Here is a 19,616-nt window from a genome sequence, read left to right on the forward strand (position 1 = left end):
GAGTGACTGACATATATATGTACTTAGCGGTTTTTTTTATTCATTTGTTCATTCTAATACTTTAGTGTTTAACTTTTTTACCCCTCTCTGCTTCACCCCCTCCATCCTCTCCTACATATATCTCAACTTCAGACAAAACTTAGTCTGAGACAAAGCTCAATACCCAGGGAGCACATGTTGTCTAATTGTATTGCTGACAAAAATAAAGAGAAGAAGCACTTATATGAGAGATATAAAATCTTACTTAATCTTCATAACTCCCAGCCCAGTATTTCTATAAGTAGACCACCCAGTAAAATAGCTGGGATTGGATGGGATAACTTTTATTTTGTGGGAGAAGAAAGCCACACAGGTGTGACCTCTCTTCTTGTTTATATAACATGAAGTGTGAAAGATCTGTGAAATTCAAGCCAGAAGACATATATGATACTGGCCATCAAATGAAAACTCCATATACTTGACTAGACTAGTCCTTAGAAAGAAGTAGCTTGTCATTGCTAATAAGTCCAGAGCCTTTCCAACATGGTAGAACCTATTAGAGCTTATGATATTCTAACACAGCTTTTGTGAATGTAGTCTTAACTCCAAACCATATTAAGGCATAATCAAGGAAATATATGATCAGAAAAGGAGATGAGATAGTCACGTAGTAAAAGTAAGTGATAACCAACAGGCATTCCATGTGCCCCATTGGTGCCCATGCAAATATCACCATATCTTAAGAAGGAAGGTCACTAGCATGTTTTTGTTCACCTGTGAAGAATTTAAGGGGAGGAAATAACAAGGATCACCTAGGATAAGAAGGGATCTATACACTTAGTGCAAAATCTGTGCTAAGAGAAGGCGGTATGATGTCAATTTCATTGATATCTCAGAACAATTGACATATTGCTGTTTTCAAGTCTTCTTAAAAGAAAATATTTAGAGCTAACCAATCAAAATAAATTAAATCGAAGTAAAGATTAGTAATAGAAAATACATGTAAATGTCTCTTACATTTAGAATTTAATACATATTGATATGCCACTGAAGAAAAATTATTTGAATAAAAAATTTTGGAGACAATGAGATCATAGTTATGAAAGTTTTATGGAAGCTTAAGTACTACAGAAATACAAAGGTATAATCCATATATAATTACTTTAGGAAATATTCCACTTCGAGTATAAAATCAATAGGACTTCCTGGAAAAATATATTTTCTAGGAAAACAATTATCAAGTTATGATAACTTTCCTCAAATCTACCCAATATCCCACCCAAACATAAGCTCATTCCTTCATTATTGAAGATAGCTTACTTTAAGTGATGAAGGATTACACTAGACTTCAAGGGATTTGAGCTACTTCCCTACCTGGCTTGTTAAGGAAAAAACAAGTGAGGAGCACTTGAGACCTAGTCTTAGGTGGCAAACATCCTGAATTACTACTTGAGACAATACTAATGACTAACTACTAGCAATGGTCAGTTCTATGTACAAAAATCTAGGGCCTAGACATAGCAAGTCTTTCCCAGTTTCACAATTTCAAAAACATCCTTTGCCATTATAAGTGTGATTGAGAAGGTGTTAAAAGGGCCAATCCAACAACACCTGGGTATGAATAACATCCTGGATCCTTTTTCATTTGGCAGTCACCCTGTTGAGGAAACAGACCTTGTCTTGGTCACCCTGGTAAATTATTGCCCTGGGCTATTGACAAAGGTCACAAACGTATGCTAATTCTTCTTGATCTATCAACAACCTTTGACATTTCTATTAGAAGGTCAGAGTGACCTTCCATTAAGAAAGATAGAATAAGTGACATAGCTTTCCAAAAAATCTATAGTGTATAGTCCTTAACAACTCCTGAGATCATGGTATCAAATGAAGCTTTAGGTTTGGGATTTTAGGTTTGAGAGAAACTCTAAGGCACTGAAATCTTCCTTTTTTCTGATATACTCATAATAGTTTCTCTGCTTCTAGGTACTTGAAGTTTCAAAATAATAAAGATCATGTCCAAGATGGCACTTCCTATCTGATAAAAATCTGTTTCATTTCTTTAAATCAGATTTAAAAAAAAACACACCTAAAATCAGATTTCTTTCTTGGTTTTGAGCAATCGTGTTAACAATCAACCATAACAGGCAAAGCCCATAGCAACCTAACTGGTTAACATGGTTGAAATAAACGGAATAGCCTTAGTGCTGACTGATTCGAGTGGAAGAAATGTAAAATGGGATGAGAACAGTACCTACTTCCCAGGGGTGTGAGAATCAAATAAGTCAATATACTAACAAATAAGTCAACATAATGTAAAAACTTACAGTGCTATAAATTGCTATCATTATTGTTGTTAATGTAGCCTACTTGTTCTCCTATTCTTTTACAGTAGAGCTCCTTTCGTTCTTTTTCTTTGTATCACCAGCACCTAGCACAGTATCTGGAATATAGTTGGCACTTAATAAATATTTATTGATTAATTGTTCATATTCCATCTCCTGTGTCTGTAACTTTGCACTGGCTCTCTTCCAGACGTCTTCCTTTCAGAATCTCTATTTTCCTTCATACTCAGCACAATTGCCACCTCATTCTAAAGGCTTTTTACTGATTTTTCTCATTGCTAATATCCTCCTTTCCACCCCTGAATTCACCATGGCATACATAAATATACACATTTATATATACACACACATACACATACAAACATACATATATATGTGTATGTGTCTGTGTTTGTATATGCAAATATACATGTGTGTACATACATATATGCATATGTGTGTGTGCATACATACATGCATGTGTATCCTTGTTGACTTACCTTGACAATGACTTATCTGGGAATAGAATAGAAGGCAGAGCCTTTCATTAAAAAAAATTTGTTTTTGCATTATCTATCACGAACGTTTGTTGACTGAATATAATATTTAATTTCATCTCCCTTTTAGATGAGGAAACTGAGTCCCAAAGAAAGTTAAGTGACTTTTTTCCCATAAGGTTTGCTCACTTTCTACTTGTCAGGGCTGATTCCCTCTTCTGTTTATCTGTTCTCTTTTCTATAGTATCTGATATTATAAGCTCTGGACATGAATAAGATGAAAGCTGAGAATCTCTCATCTAAATTAAACAGTGATTACTTCTTTTCTTTTTTAAAATTTATTTATTTATTTTAATGTTCTACAATCACTACCAAAAAGCTTATATTTTTACCCATCCGCTTATCTCCCAAGATGCCATACAATTCTATATAGGATCTACATATACTTTCTTATTGAATACGTTTTCACTATAGTAATGCTGTATAGACGAACTAAAATAAATGGAAGAAATCATATAACAAATCAAAACATAATACACACACACACACACACACACACACACACATACAAACAAGATCTGCTACATTCTGCAAATGAATTCCATAGTTCTTTCTCTGAGTGTGGAAGGCATTTTGCCTTAGAAAACCATTGGGAATTATTTTTTTTTTTAAAGTTCTTGCATTATTACAAAGTTCCAAGTCTACCGGAAAAAACTCTCACACTCTGTGGTCGTTGCTGTGCACAAATTTCTCCTGGTTCTGCTCCTTTTACTCAGCATCAGTTCATATAAGTCCTTCCAGGCCTCTCTGAAGTCTTCTTGCTCATCATTTCTTATGGGACAATAGTACTCCATTACATTCATATACCATAATTTATTCAGCCATTCCCCAACTGCTGGGCATCCCCTTGATTTCCAGTTTTTGGTATCTACAAAGAGTACTGCTATAAATATTCTTGTACATGTGGGATCCTTTCCCCTTTTTATGATCTCTTGGGGATACAGTCCTAGTAGCGATATTGCTGCAAAGGGTATGCACATTTTTGTAGCCCTTTGGGCATAGTTCCAAATTGCTCTCCAGAATGGTTGGATGAACTCACAGCTCCACCAACTATGAATTAGTGTTCCAACTCTCCCACATCATCTCCAACATTTATCATTTTCCTGTTCTGTCATGTTTGCCAATCTTATAGGTGTGATGCGGTACCTCAGAGTCGTTTTGTTTTGTATCTCTCTAATCAAAAGTGATTTAGAGCATTTTTTCATATGATTAGAGATATATTTAATTTCTTCCTCTGAAAATTGCCTATTCATATCCTTTGACCATTTATCAATTGGGGAATGACTTGTATTGTTGTACATTTGACTGAGTTCTCTATATATTCCAGAAATGAGGCCTTTATCCCCGAGATTAGCTGCAAAAATTCTTTCTCAATTTACTACATCCCTCCGAATTTTGGTTGCATTGAGTTTGGTTGTGCAAAATCTTTTCAGTTTAAGGTAATCAAAGTTATCCATCTTGCATTTCATAATGCATTCTATCTCTTCTTTAGTTAAAAATTCTTCCCTTCTCCATAAGTCTGATAAATACACTATTCCTTGCTCCTCCAGTTTGTCCATGGTACCAATCTTTATATCTAGATCGTGTACCCATTTGGACTTTATTCTTGTGTGCGGTGTCAGGCATGGGTCTATGCCTAGTTTCTGCCACTCTGTTATCCAATTTTCCCAGCAGTTTTTGTCAAACAATGAGTTCTTATCCCAGAAGCTGGGGTCCTTGGGTTTATCAAACAGGAGGTTGCTATATTCCTTGCCTACTGTGTCTTGAATGCCAAGTCTATTCCACTTGTCTACCCTTCTGTTTATTAACCAGTACCAAGTGGTTTTGATAATTGCTGTTTTATAATACAATTTGAGATCTGGTAGCACTAGGCCACCTTCCCTAGCATTTCTTTTCATTAGTCCCTTTGATATTCTGGACCTTTTCTTCTTCCAGATGAATTTTGATATTATTTTATCCAGCTCTAGAAAATAATTATCTGATAGTTTAATTGGTATGGCACTAAATAAGTAATTAATTTAGGTAGAATTGTCATTTTTATTATATTAGCTCGGCCTACCCATGAGCAACTGATGTTTTTCCACTTTCTTAGATCTGACTTTATTTATGCAAAAGGTGTCTTGTAATTGTGTTCATATAGTCCCTGGGTTTGTTTTGGCAGGTAAGCTCCCAAGTATTTTATAGCGTCTACCCTAGCTTTAAATGAGATTTCTCTTTCTATCTCTTGCTATTGGGCTTTGTTGCTAATATAGATTACTTCTTTTCTTACAAAGGCATTGCCTTATGTTGACATGTCAAAATGGAGCACAACATTCCTTGTTGCTTTCCTTCCTGATTAAAGCTCCAGTACTTCTGGATACAAGCAGGGTCCAAAGTACGGTGAGGCTTTGTTTCTTTCCCTCACATAGTGCCACACAGTTCTTGCCTTCAAGTTTGTGGTCTGTCCAGCTTGAGGTAACTGTCACAGAACCTGTAAATAGGTACCATGATCTATACCTCACATTTATACCCTAGTGTCCTTCTAATACTCTGTGGAATATATTTGGCAGCCTTCTCTGATAGACCATAGCATTACAGATGCCTCTCAAGGCAGTTGTATTCATGCTTGCTGACTGACTGACTCGTTTTTCTGCCATGAGAAATCTTACAAATTAAATCACCAAACTCCCCATCTCATAACTAGAAAGGAGCTTTTATTCTTTTTTTATAAGTCCAAGAAATATGTAGCTCAGTTTAATGTAAAATTATTTCAAATCTAGTTTCTTGGGTTTTTTTCTATATGATACAACTTAACTGCCTATACCAGAGATGTCAAACACATGGCCCATGGGTTGTATGCTCCCAAGGGGGTTATAACCAGATTAAAATGTAATTGGAAATATTTAACAAAAATTGCAATCACGTATAGATAAGATTACATTTTGAAATTAGGTCAATGTGAAGGGTGCAGGAATTCTTACGTATGGATTAATGTCCCCTTTCTTATTTGAGTTTGACATCACTTATCTAATACAACCTATCAGTTAGAGATAAGAAAACTGAGGCCCATGAATGACAAACTGCTTGCTCAAGGTCATACATGGAGCAAGTAATAGTCAGTTTCTTAATCTTTCCCTGCTACTTATTAAAGACGACATCTTCTTCTAGTTCACATGCAATTTTCTTTTCTTTGTATGTTGAAATTTTTGTTAATTTCACAATAAGAAATTATACATAAGCATATAGATTATTTTCTTTAAGAGTGCATGAGTTGTTCATGGAGGATGAACACCTCTGGTGGGAGGGTCTGCTGAGCCCTTTTCAGGCTCATCCACCTTTGGTGTCCATCTCTCACCCAAATCTTCATGTTCTAAAAAGCTGTAAGCATGTGTAGCAACCATATTCTGGTAAAACCCTCCCAGCAAACAAGCTGAACCAGATTGAGGATAACTGATGGGCCTCAAATCTGTCTGTGAGTTGGGGGGGGGTGTTTACCCCAAGCATGTGAAGACTTCTCCTGGTCAAATGGGGAGATGAGAATAATTCATTCCAATGGCCATGAGAGAGGCTGAAGCAGGAGCTAAGGAACACTTAGAGTTTGGTCAGATGTCAAAGATGCCAAGGTCATCCTCTATATCCCAGGCTATCATCAGTCATCCTAACCTTTGTTCTGCTGCTGGACTTCAATGAGTCTGGATAAGAGAGTGAGACTGATAACTTTGCACCACTCTGCCTCACTTAAATCCAAATCACACACAAATCAAGACATCACCTCTTGATGTCATTGGCCTTCTAAAACAAAAGACAAATAACAATTTACTGTAGATAGATATGTGGATAGAGATATATAAGATGGATGAATAGATAGATGAATATAAAGAGAAAAAGAAATTCTGGGAGAGTGAGGTGCAATCAGTGGGCAGTCCAACTGACGCTGATTTGTTGCTGATGAAATTAACAAGACTTAGAGCTATGCTAATGCTGCATATTGAGTAGAAATGGTACTATATTTGGAAATGGGGGTGGGAGAAACTAGGTTAGAAGGCTGGTTCTTCCATTTATTATGTATTAACCTTGAAAAACCTATTTAATCTCTCCAGGCCTCCATTTCCTCATCTATAAAATAACATTGGGTTAGATGATTTTTAATGTTTCTCCTAGATCTCTGTCTATGATCTTATAAAATCATCCAGAGAGGTAGATTATCTGTAGAAAATTTATTGGAGAGCAAATACAAGAATTCAAGTCAAATCAACAATCATTTATGAAATGCCTACTATTTGGCAGTCACTGTGTTAAGTCCCAAAAGTACAAATACAAGCAGGAAAACCATTCTTGCCCTCAAGGAGTTTAAATACTGATGGGGGAATAAAATATATAATAGGAAGTTGGAAAGGGGATGTAGAGAAAGTCCACTGTGAAGTGTGCGGTCTGGAGAGGAATGAAAACACAAGTGGATTGAGCATCCTCCTTAAAATGGAGGTTCTGGGAGTGAAGGGGGGTAATCCACCAGTCAAAGAGAGAGACCTCAGGGGAAGAGGGCACTACTATGTATGAAGTGAGACCAGAGTGGGCTTCCAGGGTGAAGAGGTTTCTGGGGCAAAATTAAATATAAAAGTCTGGAAGGAATGTCATGAATTCAGCCGAGAAAGGAATAAAAACAAGAATTTTACACGTAGGAGTTGTGATCTGCATCTCTTGTTGCATGCCTATGTCAATAAATTCATGGATACATTGATTTAAGTGTAAGTAATGGCAAAAACATTGGATAGAGTGTCAGAGGCCTTGAGTTCAAATCTTATCTCTGTGACTTACTACCTGTGTGACTTTAGGCAATTAAGCTTATCCCTCTAAGCTTTATTTTCATCATGCATAAAATAAAAAGACTAGACTAAATAATATGTACAATATCTCTTCAATGCCTTTTCTATGATCCTAAGGAATGATTGCTAACTCCACTTAAATTTCAGCTATGTGGATTTTGCTAGACTGTTTCCTCTGGAACTGCTTTTCTCTCTCTGATGAGTTGAGTTGAGGGTGAGTAAGTCTTTCCAGGTCTATGTAACATTTTATTTGGTACTGGTCTGGTCTTTCATAGAATCTTTCATACATTGCTGATCTCTATATATTTAGAGAGATGGTTAGAAATTCTATAATGCTGTCCAGAAGGGGGGAAGGAAAGAAAATTAAAGGGCTTTTAAATCAGCTTTATGATAAAAGTTAAGGAATTGAGGGAAGAGAATGCTGAGGGATGCCTTAATAACTAGTTGTCTTCAAAACTTTGAAGGGTTAATGTATAGAGCATGCTGACCAGATGTTCTCCATCCTGTCTGAAGACAGCAGGAGTGAAACTGGGATAAAATTGCCTCAGGAAAAATATAAAGATGAATATACTGGTAGTTTGGGTTGTTAAACACTAAAACAGACTATTTAGGGAAGTTATAAAACCTCTCCTCTTGGATTCACAGTAATTGAATAATAGACATAAAACATAAAAGTTAGCTTTCCATCTTGCTTTCTTCTTAACCTCTTCAAAATTTCATTTAATTAGGCTTTGACTTTGCCTCTCCATTGATGGGAAATTGCAATGAGAATGCACAAATCTCCAGTGGGAAGGGGAGATTCTAGTCACTGGGGAAATGAAGGGGAGCTCTTTTGGACCATAACAAACACAGTTTTTGCCTCAGAGAAGTTCAAATCTCTCCCTTCGTGTCATAGACATGAAATCGACATACAACATACCAATTTCACCATAGCTGGAGTGAATCCTAGGTTGCTAATAGGACCTCTTCACTACTTTGCAAACGTGGTGAATCTATGATTTCATTTGATATACAGACTCTTCATTGATACAGATGGCAACTCACCCAAACACATTCTTCCTAGGCATATCTTATATCCTCCTGTTAAACATCCACAGGGCACCCACCCAATATGTATGAGCCTTCCTCTGGATCTCTGGATATTGTGTAGGCACCAGTGGAACACACAAGGTATTCCCTCACTGCCTCTCACTCTTGAAGTGTGATGGATCCATATTTATGTCTGGTCCTTGAGTTTTCTGATGACATTCTGTATGCTGCTTTTCAAATGTAATTCTTTACTTGCAATGAATCACAGACTACCAATTTCCATTGCATAACTCACAGCTTAAAAACTCTAGTACGTCTGAAGTTTTGAAGCTCTCCAGTGTCATCTTATACAATGTTTGACTTGGTAGAGACCTCAGAAAGTAGTACTCCAACTTCTACCTAAATAGCAATCTTCTCTACACCATCATACACATAGTAAGTGGAAGACCTCAGATTAGACCTAGATAGTTGTCTCTTAAATCCAGTAGTCTTTCGTCTCTCCAGGCTCAAACCAGTTAGCACTAACTACATGAAGTTAATTTAACTGCAACAAATCCCATGAACTGGTGAGTGGATTTTTCTGGGTATTCAAGAACAGCTTCCTTTCCAGAGATCCAAATAATAGCCCTGAAAAGGGGACGGGGGAAAGAAATGTTGGATTCTGACCATTTTAAGTCTCAAGATCTTTTCCTTTTCCTTCAGTATTCTGTCTTACTCTAGTAACTACTGTCATTACGTGCTTAAGGTGGACAGCTTGCTATTATGTATCTGACAACATAAATATCTGACAATTGTGCTTTAAATTTCATAGAATGCTTTATGTAGATCTTCTCAGTTGAAGCCTATTTCAACTCATTGAGATAAGTACTACAGATACTATTTTTAGGTTGTAGGGGAGAAAATTGAAAATCAAATGGTTAAGTAATTTACCCAAGGTCAGACACCAGATAAATATGAATCCAGAATCTCAATCCAGGTCTTCTTGGCCTCAAGTTTACTTTACATTACACCAGATTGAGGATCAGTTTCATTCTTGAGGTAGACATAAAGTTGTTTTAAATAGTTCATTTGTATTCTGACCTGGGAGGAAAGGGTGGGAGGTATAATCTCTGATCACTAAATTAGCCTTGACCTTAGGGAAGTGCCTTTCTATTTCTATTATCAGTATTTCCCTCAGCCCAAACTTTTTGGTGTCCTTTCCAGTTTAGAATTTAAGATTGTAATTAAAACTTACAAGGTGCAGCGACCTCCTACTGGTCAGGGTTCCCACTATATTGTCCCCTTTGGGCCAGGTCCTGTACCTCCAAGCTTCAAAACTTTTTCTTTTGCTTTCTTCCCAATCAAAATTTACCTGTTCTATATCTCATTTTCTCTCACCTCCCTTACTTTGGAAAAAGCAGTCTGAGAAAACAATCCAACTAAGGTGCTAATGAGTGATAAAAACTTGATGTTTGTTATTCAGGGGGTTAGTCAAGTGTTAAAATAGGACTCCTTCCAGGAAGAATCTTAACGCATGGGATCAAATCTCTAATAAGATTATTATAATAATAAAAATTATTATTAGTGGTAGAATTTCAAACTATTAGGAGATATATTTGCCTGAGTAGTAGAGGAGATACCCTTTAAAGAATCCCTTAAATCAGACTGCGTAGGCAGACATCTACTTAGTCTGCCTCTAAAATGTCCCTCACCTTTTCAGCTCTATCATTCTTTAAGTCAATGACAGAGTTCCTTTCCTACTAGCCCAGCATTTTGCTTATGAGGAACCAAAGACTCACTGAAACAATGGGTTCTCTAGCATCACCATCTGACATTCCATAGGCAATACAACAAGGCAGACAGTATTCTATGGCTATTCACTCTTCACCTACTCACTCTATTGAAACCAAGAACAATTCCAGCTGCTACATATGTATTCAATAAAAACAAAATTAAATCTGATAGCGGATATCAGATGAAAAAGTTATCTCAGAATAGCTTTCCCTTAAAGAGTAATTACATTTGCTAAAATTGACATCCCCTTGAATTTGTATTTTTAGAGAATGATCTAGCAAAAGATGTTTGCATATAATGTCTAATTCAGGTTGGTATTACAAGCCCATTTTATTTATAGAAATATAATACCGATTTTAACCACATACATGCTCCATAAAATCCCTCATGTCAAAATTGCATTTTTATGAGATTTAGAAATCCAAATACCTTAGTCAAAGGGAAAGATGTGCAAGATAGGAGTTTCCATTTATACTGAATATGTGTAAAGTATGAGGGACACTAAATATCTTTTATAAACACAATTTTTTTTTTGCTCCACAACATAGAGAGAATATTGTATAATTGAAAGTCAATGTTTAGGATTTCTTTTGTGCCACAAAACTTTAGTTTCAAGTTCTGAACAAAATTATCTCATACATACACATGTGTGTGCATATATATATGCACACACATTTACACATATATGTATATGAGAATACATACATATGTGTATACAATATATACATAAAACCATATGTGTACATATCAATAACTACATATGTGTATATGCACACATAGTTCTCTTTTATGTGTATAGGCTCATGAATGTATATATAAGTATATAATTTATCATATGTATTATTAATATCTAGAAACACATGTGTTATCACTTAGCTAAAATTAAATGGCAAGAAGTAAGTAAACGTTGATTTCACTTTTTCATGTATTTTTTTTCAGGAAATTGTCCTCATAGCACTGGTGCCTGGGCATTTGTGGTTGGCTTTGTTTAGCTTTGTTTGGGATAAGGTTCAGCTTTTTATTTCCTGATGGGAATGTTAATGAATGTAAAAAAAAGGTAAGAGTACCAAGGAGAGCATAGTATATGAATCAGGTAGGTATGTATATTCATTAGCACTGATTACTGACACTGTTTCTGGTGCTTTGGGGACTGTAATATGGGTCAATGAGATATGTCCCCTACAAGGCACATTAAAAGACCCCCTCAGCCTTTTTCTTATATTCACTTCCACAGCTGACAGCCAAAACTGGTGGCTGAGGTCACTAAGCAAGTTTGAAGTGAAACATTTTTATTTTCCTTCTACATTTCTTACAAGGGTGGGCTCTAACAGGGGCTTCTCAGTTTGAATTTTGAAGGGGAGCTGAACCTAAAAGCAGTATATACTGAACAATGGTAACCCTACTTCACACATTGCCAGAAATTGAATATTCATGCTCAGCCATGAGAGATTGACTACTTCTTTTTGCAGTCAAGTCACCTCAGAGATAAAAGGCAAAACCCCAGCTAATTATTTTTTTTTTCCATTTCCCTTTCTTTTTCTGCTTCCTTCTATAATTCAATAAATATTTTTAAAAATTTTTATTTTAATTTATGGAATAAAGCAAGCATTTCCATAACGCAGTATAAAAAAGATGATTGCTCAAGAAACTGCAAATTTACTATGCTCAACTTACTATTCTTTTCAAATATACAACAAAATTATCCTATACACTTCATTTTTTCTTCTTCTTCCCCCCAAGATGGCTACCATAGACCCAAATGTGTGTATACATATATATATGTATGTGTGTACACATATATGTAAAATTATTATATACATACTTCTATTTATCAGTTCTTTCTCTGGATGCAGATAGCATTTTTCTTTATATGTCCTTCATAGTGAATTTGGGTATTTATAATATTCAAAATAATTTATTCATTCAAAGTTGTCCTTAAAAGAGTATTGTTGTTACTGTATCCAATATTCTTTTGGTTCTGTACATTTTGCCCTTCATTATTTTGTGCAAGCCCTTCCATATTTTTCTAAAATCATTGGGCTTGTCATTTCTTGTAGCACAGTAGTATCCCATAACATCAAGAAGTACCTTTTAAAACACATAATATGTGTTAAATAGTGTTCTAGGAACTAGAGATAAATACACAAAAAAGAAAAGTCCCTCAAGAAACTTACTCTTTACTGGAATTATCCTTGGGGCAGAAGGAGGAGTGGCCAGGGAAGGATTGATAAGAGCAGAGTTTGGACTGGTGGTTTCAAGCATGGGTATGAGAACTCTCCACAGTGGAGACTTGTGTCCCAATGCAAAAGTATAGTCACTTGTTTAGTTATCTGGAACGAGTCAAGGTGTTTTAAAACTCTTTGTGTAGCTCTATATTGCCTCCACGTTTGAGTATAAAATCCCTTCATTACCTGGTCCCTCCTTCCTTTCCACGTTTCTTACACTTTACTCCCCACTGCAAACTCTTTAGTGACCCTGGTCTTCTGACTGTCTCATGAATGAGACATCCATCTCCTGGGTTTGGGCATTTTCTCTGACTGTCCTCCATGTCAGAGATGCTCTCCTTCCTCATCTTTGCCTACTGGCCTATCTGGCTTTTTAAAAATCTCCAATAAAATCCCATTTTTGACAGGAAGCCTTTCTGAATACCTCCTAATCCTAGTACCTTCCCTCTCTTATTTCCTATTTATCCCATATATAGTCTACCTGAATATATTCATTGGCTTGTCTCCTCAATTGGATCGTGAGCTGCTTGAAGCAGGCACTGGCTTCTGTCTCTTTCTGTATCCCCCATGCCTAGCACAGTATCTGTTATTTATTAGATGTTTAATAAATGTTCACTGAATGAAAAAATGAATTGTAAACAATTAAAGCTTTGATTAAAATGAACGAAATTAAAGCATTTTGCAAATCTTAAAGCACCATGTAAATGATAGCTATTCACTTCCAGCGCCTGTGGTACTTATCTCAGGGTGGTGAAATTCAAATAACAAGTGCATATAAGGCATTTTGAGATTTTTAAAGTGTTGTGCAAAGGTTATTTATTGTTATTTTAAATGAGAAAACAGTAAATTATTTTGAGGCCCAGATCTGCATTGGTACTGAGTAATCTGCACTTAGGGAGTTTCTTAAAGTAACACTTCAATTTCTATTGTTGGTGAAGACAGAGGCTATTTTTCATTTTCATTTATTTTGATATGTATAAATCCTTTTCAAGATCCCTTTCAGCTCTAATCCTGTGAATCTATGCTTTCTCAAAAAATTAAGCATATATCTTAGGAAATTTCAAATGCATTTATACACTGATTGATTTAAGATAAATGGCAAATCTATAACTGAAAAAAAGCAGTCAATCCAGGTTTTTTTTAACTCTATAAACAACTAATTGAGTTGATTGTATGGTGGGAGGGTTATTTATATGGAAATTGGTCGTTAAAATCACCCCAAATCCCATTTAAAAAATAGTTGACACATTGGCTACACAAGCCATGGTAGTAAGGTAGGTTTTAATTTTACCCCAGAATAACAGTATGGGGATGAATGATAAACATATACTGTGATAGAATAGTTGTTAAGACTAGCTTCTCAAATCCACTCCACATAATTCAGCCCCAATAAAAAGAATACAGGTATGATACTATATGTCTCATCTCATTTAATCCTTAACAATCCTTACTGGGATGTGGGAGAAGAATTATTATTCTCATTTTAGAGATGAGGAAAGTGAAGTTCAGTCTTGTCCATTGTAGTTTTTGTGGTTGTTCAGCTGTTTTTTTCAGTCACACCTGACTTTTTGTCATCTGGGTTTTCTTGGCAAAGTTGCTGGAGTGGTCTTACCTCTTCCAGTTCATTTTGCAGATGAGGAAACTGAGGCAAACAGAGGTAAGTGACTTGCCCAGGCTAGTAAGTATCTGAGGGAAGATTTGAAATTATGAAGATGAGTCTTCCTGACTACAGACCAAAAACTCTATCCACTGTTCCACACAGCTGCCCATTGTCATGGGGATGGGAGTGTAGGATAGAAAACTAGCCTGTGATTTCCTTGGTACTAGCATCTAGCATATAAGGAAACTCCTCCTAATGCAGGTGGGCACACTGACTACAATTTACAGCCTTAGAAAGTTATCTGGAAATCTGAGAGGTTAAGAGAGTTGCCCAGGGTCACACAGTAAGTGTCAAAGGCAGGACTCAAACTCAGGTCTTCCTGGCTTCTAGGCCAGTCTTCTGTCCTCTACATAACAATACCTCTCAGCCCAGTAGCACAGAGCTAGTAAATAACATATACTAGACTAGGACCTAGTCCCTTTAACTTCAGATGTAGGATTTTTCCATGTCACCACAGTAAATTGTGGGTTTTTCTGTTTTCATGTTTTGTTTTTATCTTTGTTCTGTGGGAAGGCTCCTGCCTGACCCCTGCTTATAGCTTATAAGAACTAATCCTTCATTTATCCCCAGTAATTAAAATTTCCCATAAGCCCTAGAGTCACAACATTTGGAGGCAGGAAGGGGAGGAATGAAACTATCCTTCTGTGTCTCACTTGCCACAGCTAATGTCTGACTGAATTCCTGGAACCTCTGGTGAGGAGACAAGGAGACTAACAGACAAATGTAACCATTCTATTTTCAGACAAACAAGTGTTCACATGTTTTTGGATGCCATATATGAATTGTGGTGGTTAGACAGCAGCATCTTTAAATAGAAATGGGTATGATTCAGATCCTGCCCCCTAAAGATGTTTGCACATTGGTGCTTGGCTAACAAGGCTGATACATTTCCTTCCTCTCCTCACTTACTCATGTTGCAATAAAGTTGCTATTGTTTGGTTTTGAAGTTAAAGAATCCATTCAGTTTAAAACAGATGATTATACAAATTAGATACCTAACTTGAAAACCTTTCTCTTTTTTTTGCTGATTATAAAATATATCTTTTTTTCCTGGATATTTTGATAGCTGCTTTAGACCAAGATTATCATGATCGGAAATCTGGAAAACACATCTCACATGATATTAGCCAAGACCTTTTCACCCTGAAAGTCTATCTTTTTTTCCTAATCTAAGTGAGGATACCTTTCTCCAAAGACCCTTTCCATTTCCTCATGTGGCACAGATGAGACCTTGTGTTCTCAGAGGTTAAGACTGCAGTAAAAGCTCTTGCAGATCCTGAGAGGGAGAGGTTGAATAGAGTCCTAACTGAATCTGTTGTTCAAAGACTAGGTCTCATGTAGCCCCCTGAGCCTAAGTAAGCTCAAAGAAGTTCATCACTAGTCACTGATTGCTAAATGATTTCTTTTAAGCCATAGCAACTTATGTAGACAGTCTATTAAGGTATAGAAGTGTTAAGACCCGTGTACAAATTCAGCCCTATATATGTTACTGAGATTTGTTGGGATGTATTTGTTACTGGAATATGGCTCTGAATGGGTATTCCTTAGGAGTAACATTGTGTATGAAGAAGATATACTTAAATAATGAAATTGAGGATGAGCAGAAGCATGATGGAGAACATTTGAGTTGACAGAAATGTTATTATTGTAGCAGAATATTGAAGACCAACCTATCAATAAATAAGTATTTATTAAGCTCTTACTATATCCCAGGCACTGTACTACATGCTGGGGATACAAAGAAAAATGAAAATCAGCCTTTGCTCTCACAGAGCTTATATTCTACTGGGAAAAGCAACCTATATTAACCAGTATCTACAAGACAAATACAGAGTATAAAGAAGGCACTAGTAAATGTGGATACTGGGAAAAGGCTCCCAGGAAGAGGCAATGAATGCTTCAGCTAAGTCTTAAAGGAAACCAAAGATTCTAAGAGTAAGGAGGGAGAGCATTCCAGGCATGGGGGACAATCTGTGCAAAGGCATGGGGCATGGGAAATGGAATATTATTTGGGCACAACAAGAAAGCCAATATGGCTGAACCACAGAGTATGTGAATAGGATAATGTGTTAAAAGACAAAAATTAAGAAGGGCCAAGTTGTAAAGAATTTTAAATGAAAATAGGAGAGTTTGTATTTGATTCTAGAAGTAATAGGAGAGTTGCTATGGTCAGACCTGTATTTTAGGAGAGGAATTTCGGCATTTATACAGAAGATGGAATGAAATAGGGAGAAATCTGAGGCAGGGAGACCAATTAGAAGGATATTGCAATAGTCCAGGTAAGAGGTGATAAAGGCTTGAACCACATGGACAGAAATGCGAAAATAAAACGAAGTTTGGAAAACACAACACAAACTTGGCATAGACAGATGATAATGGGATAGGAGGCCTCAAATATCTAGACATTTGCTGGAGCTCTCCCTAATAAAAGCAGAGAGGCTAGTAAATTGCTGCTTTGCTTTAATGAAAATTTCATTCTTTAAAATATGGAGGAATCAGAGAACTCCTATTAAAAGTTGATTCTCTTGGAAATTGAGGGGATGCCCACCAATAGGGGAATGGCTGAAGAAGTTGTGATATATGAATGCAACTTAATAGTATTGTTCCACAAGAAATGATGAACAGGAAGACTTCAGAAAAACCTGGAAAGACTTACATGAACTGATGCTGAGTGAAGTAAGCAGAGTCAGGAGAGTATTGTACACAGTAACAGAAACACTGTGCAGAGATTGACTTTAATAGACTTAGCTCTTCTCATCAATGCAAGGGTCTAAAACAACTCCAAAAGACTCATGATGGAAAATGTTATCCATTTTCAGAAAAAGAACTTCGGAATCTGAATGCAGATTGAAACGTACTACTTGCTCTCTTTTTTGTTGCTGTTTTTTCTTTCTTGTGGTTCCTTCCACTAGTTCTAATTCTTCTTTATAACATGACTAATATGAAAATCTGTTTAAATGTATATGAAGAGCCTATATCAGATTGCATGCCATCTTGGAGAAGGGGAAGAGGAGGAAGGAGGAGAAAATTTAGAACTCAAAATCTTATGGAAGAGAATGTTGAGAACCAAAAATAAATTTTTTAAAAAAGGTTGATTCTGACCAACAAGAAGGAATTTCTTCTTAAGTGGAACACAGGAACTTTGAGGAGATTACTTTACCTTAGAATTTATGATAGTTGAGAGGAAATCTGGGACCAACTTGATACTTACCCTAGATTATGAGAGAATAGTTTTAAAGGGGCTGAAAGAATAAAAATTATTCCATGATTTAAAACTCTATGTGGGAAATTAGCCTAATATAGATGAGAAGAATGAAATTTCAAAGACACAAATAGAAATGTTTCCAAGGAAAAGGAATATGGGAGACTCTCTAAAAAGATCAATATGGATGTAGAAGGAACTAATCAATAGAAAAAATTATGAATTTAGTTCTAGAAGAGACCTGAGAAGTCAGTCATCTGGTGCAACTCCTTCATTTTACAAATGAAGAAATTGAAACTCATCTAATTAAAGTGACTTTCTCAAGGAAAAAACACACACACATACACACACACATGCACATGAGCACATACACAAAGTAAAGTAGTAGATAGAGGATTTGAACTCACATCCACAGACTTAAAATTTAACAGTCATTCCACTGTAGCATACTGCTGGTGGCCCTGTGTGCCAAGACAGAGAAAGTTCAGAGTTATCTCTAGTTCAGAATTATCCCATGGACTATTAGAGACTATGAAGTTTTTCTCATGAAGCTAGTCGTTGGTGGAAGGTAGCTCTTAGTTATTTGTGATAGAGTAACTTTAAAGTTTAAGAGCTTTTCTTTCAGTGATTGAATTGGTTTCAAAAATGTAATTGATTAACTAAAATATTTTGGGGGAAGTTGCAAGAATTTTATTTGTTATGTCAGTATGCTTATGGAAGATGATTAGGTGTAGAACTCTGGGTATTTTGAGGATAAATACACACACACACACACACACGTGTGTGTGTGTGTGTGTGTGTGTGTGTGCGTGTATGAAAGGACTCTTGTTGCTGACCTCTGTAGCAACTTTTGTGTTCAGACTGAATGACTGAGTCTTGGGGTTGTGACTGTGGGGTCACAGAGGCAATAAGTACTGAAGTTCAGATGAAGACAGGCATAGCCTGCCTATGTTACTGGTTAAGGAGATACATAACAAGTCTTTGAGGGACAAATATAGCATCTGGGATCACTGATGACAAGTCCTTACAAATGCTATATTTGGTTGGAATAGTTGTGAGCCCCCAGCAATCTCTGCACTGGACAAAAAAAGCACCCACAATGGGGCTGTGTGCAAATGGACCTGGAGCTTGGTGAGTGATTCAACTGGAATGCACATGAATTAGTCTGTGCCAGTATTACCAGTCCTTAAAACAGAGCCAGCTCGTCCTTCCTCTGGCCCTCTGGAAAGATTGGTGAAGGTGGTCCAGAATTTGGGGTGAGGAAATCATGGGAAGTTGCAGCTGCTTATTTGAGAACTTGTGGAATGGCAAAATTGTCTGGGGACAGAACTATAGAATATTTCCTCATTCAAGTTTCAGAAGAAGCAGAAGTTTGTAGAGGACTGTATGGACAGGCTAGGTTGGGCAGAGCTCAAGGACAGAACTATAGGGGATAGGATTGCTGCTATTATTCGTATGGAGCCTGCAGCAATTTCAAGCACAAATATGTTTGGGGCTGCGTTCTGAATGAAAGATGATGATGGATGTTAGTTCCAGGATGCTACTTACTACTGTGGCCAAGGGAACTGTGGAGCAAAGTCATGATACAAAGCTGAATCTGAGATAACTTTATTGTACTTTCCCATCTTGCTAACTACTGTGAAAATTTTGATATATATGAAACCTTTCTACCTTTGACCAACTTGGATAACAGTGTTATCTCTGAGTCAGAGATTATGGATATCTTAGTAATTTTCTTAGTATAATACCATATTTTCAGAATGGTTGGAGGACCAATTCACAAATCAATCTACACATATCTATATTAGTGTGTTTGTTGTTCCACAACCCCTCAATAGTAACTAATGACCTTTTGTCATTCTTCACAACTTTATGGACAGGAAGTGAAGCTTCAGGCTTTTGATTTGTTTATCTTATTAGTGATGAGTCCATCTTTAATACTGTTGTTAACATTTTTATTATATTGATAATGATTAACAATACTGTTAACATTATTATTAATATCATTGTATATATTCCTTCTTTTAAAGAATTGTCTTTTCATATTCTTTGACCTTATATATTAGGG

The 19,616-nt window shown here is 36.4% G+C and overlaps 1 long non-coding RNA gene across 1 annotated transcript in view; it reads left to right on the forward strand.

The window, feature by feature from the left end:
- Positions 1-19,616, forward strand: part of LOC140512803 (uncharacterized) — a 166,337-nt gene that overhangs the window by 123,718 nt on the left and 23,003 nt on the right. The window contains exon 3 of the long non-coding RNA XR_011969922.1: positions 11,401-11,518. This is a non-coding gene — a long non-coding RNA (uncharacterized lncRNA). The remainder of the gene's footprint in view (positions 1-11,400; positions 11,519-19,616) is intronic.

The sequence above is a fragment of the Notamacropus eugenii genome, chromosome 6 (genome assembly GCF_028372415.1).
Source record: "Notamacropus eugenii isolate mMacEug1 chromosome 6, mMacEug1.pri_v2, whole genome shotgun sequence".
In the NCBI taxonomy this organism is placed as follows: Eukaryota; Metazoa; Chordata; class Mammalia; order Diprotodontia; family Macropodidae; genus Notamacropus; species Notamacropus eugenii.